Source organism: Corylus avellana, chromosome ca10 (assembly GCF_901000735.1).
Source record: "Corylus avellana chromosome ca10, CavTom2PMs-1.0".
In the NCBI taxonomy this organism is placed as follows: domain Eukaryota; kingdom Viridiplantae; phylum Streptophyta; class Magnoliopsida; order Fagales; family Betulaceae; genus Corylus; species Corylus avellana.
Genome location: NC_081550.1, coordinates 17,441,884 through 17,447,883, shown reverse-complemented (window position 1 = coordinate 17,447,883; position 6,000 = coordinate 17,441,884).

Sequence of the window (6,000 nt, the reverse complement as noted above, 5' to 3'; positions counted from 1 at the left end):
CTCCCAAACTTCCAGCTTAGAGTTAGCTCCCATTATTTATTGATTTTATTTTTTTGATAAGTAGAGTTAGCTTCTATTATAGTATCATCAATGCTTTTTGAAAAAATGCATACACCATCGGACCTTATCCTAAATAGCTCTACTGAGTTCATCCATTACATAAGCAAAGACAAAATCACATCTCAATAACCAGTTTCTATTATAGTAAAGTTAGCTTTTTTTGATAACAAGGATTATTGCTGGAGATGCAGAGCAAAATTAAAAGTTACAAGCCAACAACAGGACAAACCAATATTAAGTTATACCTTTTGGTTTTTCCTCATTTTAGAATGACAAGTAATATATATATTTTTAATTTTTTTGACAGCCGTAGAATTGAAGAACTTGGTGACAATATTGGGAATTAATGATGTGGGACACTTGTATGGTGATGACTTAGGACAATCCATTGGTCGCCACATACACTTTACAATGCTGCAGCTCAAAGCAGCTTATTGAATGCACTTCACACTAACCCAAATTCGAGCTTAATTTAATTGAAATATACCATAATCTCAACCAGAATTGTGAATAGTACCCACCACCAATTTTAGCAAACTTTCATATATTAGTGAGCAGCTATGGAATCATCGGGAAATAAGAGTTTTCTTAATAAAAAAAAAAACTTGAATTTTACCTGTGACTGAGTAGCCCTACGTGTACGTACACTTGGCTGTGATGATCCGTGGGCTTCTGCTTCTGAGTGGGGTTGAGCTTGTGATCCCTACAATAATTTAACCAAACATTCAGACAAATACCAACAATAATTATTATATTACTTGTACAATAATAATTAAGTTAACAAATTTTGGAATATGAACCTTATGTTGTAAAATGTATTTGTTTTACTTGTGCTTGAGTAGCATCTTTTTTCGGCTTATATTTCTTCGGTTTCCACCTCTTACGGTCCGGGTTCAAAGGTAAATGACAACCTTTATAATTATGCCCTAAACCCCCACAATTTCCACATTTAACAATATATCCACTACGGGTTAGCTTGTAGGGGTTAGTTGGCTCATCTACAGCCTTTCGCCTACTAATCTTTGGTCGACCAGGAGCCCTTCTAATGATAGGTGGCTGGATTTCATCGCATGGATCATCAGCTGGCCATGTCTGTGGACCTTCCATGCCATACACTCGAGCTGCATATCCTTGCATATACTTGTCCATCTTGTAATAATCATCCAAATAATCCTCTGGTTTTTGTTTATGCATGTAAATTGCAGCACAAGCATGTGAGCAAGGGATCCCACTCACCTGCCATCTTCCACATGTGCATGTGCGATGATCTAACCGGACTAAACGCCGTGGCTCGTATATGTCCTCGATCTCAAACTCCAACTCATTCTGCCACCGACTAATACAATTCCTTGCATCGCTTTTTGACCTCTCCAATTTTTTTCTGGATCTTTGGGCATATTGTGTAGTGCGTCGACCGGATTCCATTCCTTTTCTGCTGGAAGCGTGCCATTATTTGCAGACGAATTTCTTCAAGCATAGTCAGTATAGGCTTAATCCTAGCTTCCTTAATCCACGCGTTGAAGCTCTCGGCCAAGTTGTTTAATAACATATCACTTTTGGTTTGGCAGTTGAAAGCATGTCTGGACCATGATGCTTTAGGTACACCACTAAGGTAATCGTGTGCACCTTTCTCCATTGACATTATATTCCGCATGTGATGGTCAAACGCATAAACATTGGAGGCACGTGCAGCCCCCCACAACTCATCCTTCATAGCTTTCCCTGTGTAGCCTTTCGCTTTGAGGTTCGCATGTAGGTGCCGAACACAAAAGCGATGCTCAGCGTGTGGCAACACAGCCTCAACTGCAATTCCAAGCCCCTACACACATAAATTTATGTTAAATTATATGGAACAACATAAAGGAATAAAAGGAATAAAATAACACAATAAGAACATAAATAGTATTTTACACTAAATACCTTCTGTCTGTCAGACATTATAGTCCAACCAAGTCCACCTTCTGGCCCGCATAAGTCCTCCAATAAAATGGCAATGAACCACTACCATGAATCTCTTGTCTCTGCCTCAGCCACAGCAATTGCAATGGGGAACATGTCGTCGTTGCCATCCTTGCCTATGGCACACAACAATTGCCCCCCATATTCCCCCTTTAGATGACAAGCATCTAAACAAATTATGGGCCGACAACCATGTCTGAACCCCTTCTTACATGCATCAAGACAAATATACATCCTCTGAAAGAATACTCCATCTCTGTGTACAAAAGCACTACTACCAGGGTTGGTGCTGAGTATTGCCATTGCGTATCTCCGTGTGAGGCGATATTGCTTAGAGTGCCTACCAAAAACTTGATGCAATGCCTCCTTCTTCGCTCTATAGCAACGGTCAATAGGAACATCGATGTTAAGGTCTCTCTTCACCCTCTGTTTCAATGCATATGGTGTCCACGTGGGGTCATCCTTGAAGTCCCTCTTATAAGCACGAACAAGATACTCAACATCGCATCTGGAGTTTTCGTACTGATTACCACAAATATGAACCGGGTAGTACGTCTTAATTTGAAAAGAAGTCCTGGTAGCATCAGTAGAGGCATGAATCCTCCATGAGCAATGGTCTAATTTACAGACTGCACTCACCCTACTCGTGTCATTGTGCTTGTAGTTGTAATCAAACCCTTTCTGCACAGCATGCGTCTTCAGTGCCATCTTGAAGGAACTTGAATCTGCAAATTGATCCCCAAGCTCAAACGTCACTGGAATCTTCAAGTCATGTTTCAGATTGAACTGTCTATACCGCTTCCTTTTTTTTCCAACCTCGGCAGCATCACTTTCTTGCAAACTTGCAAGACCATCACTTTCATCAGCAGATTCCTCTTCCCCAAAATCGGCTCCTTTATCACCTATGTTAATGTCAACTTTTTCCCACCATTTCGACGTCCCATCATTCTCTTTATTGACCTCAGCAGCATCATAGAAAAGGTCCTCATCCTCGCCATCTGTTGCTTCGAAGTCAGTCAACAACTCCTTGATAACTTCATCAATATCCTCTTCCACTTTCTTCTTCCGTGGCCTACCACCACGTCCACTTTTTTTTTTACCAGTTTTGGGCACGGTGTCCGCACCAACATTCTGATTGTCTTCCTCGTCCTGCAAAACCGGTTGAGCAACCCGTCTTCTTCTTCTTCTACGTACTGAAAAATATATACAAAAATTAAAATAAAAAACCTAAAACAAAAGAATCAACTAATAAAAACCATAAATAATTGTGACAACATAAGAGTCCAACTCAATTTCAATTTCTATGTACCTCCTCGGCTGGTGGTCGGTTGCCCGCTTGGTTTCTTGGATGGCGTAACAGAACGGGCAGCCTTAGTTTTAACTCGGGGGCTTTTGAAATGTTTTGATTGAGAATGTCCACCTTCTCCACCTTGTCCTTGTACATCTCCATCTTCACGTGCAGCATTAGGTATGTCCTCCATCCCTAAAAGAAACAATCAAATTTGTTGTTAGTCATTCAGGAAGGGAAGGCTAAGTGCTCTCATGATATATTATTTGAAAAAACAATTAAGTTAACAAATAAGAAATAAGTATACTACCTTCAGCCCTAGGTATTTCATCCACCCCGTCACCTTCTCCATCTCCATCATGAAGGGGAGGCCTAGGTATCTCACCCACCCCGCCACCACCTTCTGCATCTCCATCATGACGGGGAGCCCTAGGTATCTCACCCACCCTGCCACCACCTTCTCCATCTCCGTCATGCTGGGCAGTATTAGGTATCTCACCCACCCCGCTACCACCTTCTCCATGTTGTCCTTCAACAGCTTCAAGAAATAAATGCTCATCTACTATTATAGCACTGTCCACCATATGTTCAACGTATAAATGAACATCTTGTGCTCTGTACTCAGCCATAATATTTACAAAATCTACAACGTCTGCATCACTATTTAAAGATATCACTTGATTATGTGGACCATCACCGACATTATACCAACATCTAACGTCGCTCATGTATCCTAAGTCAAGAACCAACTCTTTGACTTCCCACATACTAAAATAGTCAACATCATAGCCTTTCACTTCATGGACGTCGCCACCAACGTATTTAAATGGGGTATGGGTCATTGTTCCACCGTGGTGCATGATTATATTGACAGCCATATCTGTAAACATATAAACGAGTGTAAGAAAAAATATAAAAGAGTGTAAGAAAAAATATTTGTCAATACAAGAAAACACAAAAAACAATAATATCTATCTATTGCATGAAATGAAATGATTTAATGATATATATATATATATCATTAAAAATTATACATGCATGTTTTGGACTCAAGATGCCCAACTTAAGCTGATTTTGGAAGTTAGGTTGACATAGTTGGCAACCATTCAATTGGGAAAAAAGGACAAAACATAATAGTAATAATAAACATATACTTTTGCACATGCATGTTATAGGTGCAAAGTGCACTTTTCGCTCATTGTTATATGTGGAAAGATCAACAAATGCATACAATACATGTAAAAAATTTCTCTTTCTATAAGAACCATTAACCTATTCAATGCCTTAAATTATGCAAAAATTCATCAATATACGTAAAAGAGGCAGGTTTAAGTTACATTTGCTACTTAATAACTTTCCATAGGATCACTATTTTGCCGAAGTCACCATTACATTATATTAATATACATGTCCATCATGCTTGCTAAATATTAAGAGAATGAGAGATTAGAAACTGTCTAATCTGGAAATGTTAAAGATAAAGTTTCTTTAAAAAGAATTTTAAACAAGCTTATAAATAAATAAGTTTTAGATTATAGTAAATCCCACCAGATTGACATGAAATTTACCATGCACAATAGCATGGAGGGCATGTAATCCAAGAAAGTAGTTGAATATAGATACAATTATATACACTTGTGAGCGTGAGAGATTAAATCTCATATTGGAAAGCTATCACAAGAGGATATAGACAATTTATCCTAGAAGACAGCTCATGAGATAATAAAACCTTCTATTTAAAGCAAAATGTGGTTGAGCTAACTACTAAAGGAAAAAAAAATTTAAATATAAAGAACAGTATATATATATATATATATATACCATCTTCAAATTACTATTTCATTATCAATGCCTCATCCAAATTAAATCCCATATTAAAATAACAGATAAATTAAACACCAAATTTGACTTCTACAAATTCAGAACATCAATCCCCTTCTAGAATGAGCACGGTGAGTTGTATATTGAGCAAGTTGAGTTGTACATTAAATGGAAGGAAATTAAGCCCTACAGAAAAAAATTGATAGAATCCCTTCTGCCTAACACGACAAAATCCCCCTTGACCAAACCTGCCAGTGCACACGAAACAACAACTGTCCCATTCCAGGACCACAACCAAGGTGGACCACACCCACTGCCAATCAACACTAATATTGGCTCAAAAGTGCAATATTCGACAGATGTTGGACAAAAAACAAGTTGCGGATGGGGACAGATGTTGGACAAAAAACAGGTTGGGGATGGGGTTTCGACCAAATGCTTCCAACACAACAAAAAAATTCAAAAAACAACTATTAAAGGCTTCCATTTCAGTCAATCAACAAAACCCACAAAGAAATTTCGGAAAATACCTTCGTCGAAACCAGATTTTTTCCGATTCAAAATATTGTGATTTGACGGAAACCTAGCCGGAAAAGTGACGCCGAAATGGGTGATTTAACCGGTGGGTACTGTCGCCGGTGGCCTCTGTCGCCGGTGGTTCTGTCTCCGGTGGGTCTTGTCGCCGGCGGGGTCTGCGTCGGTGGCGTCTACGTCGGTGGGTTGCCGCTTGAGGTGTATCGGGAGGCTGGTATTTTGACCGTATGAAACTTGAGGGTTTCAAAAAAGAAGCCCTCAAGTTTAAGCCAAACTCACCGTTTTGGATGGTTCAAAACGGTGAGTTTTATATCCTACGTGTCCAATGTGAACACGTA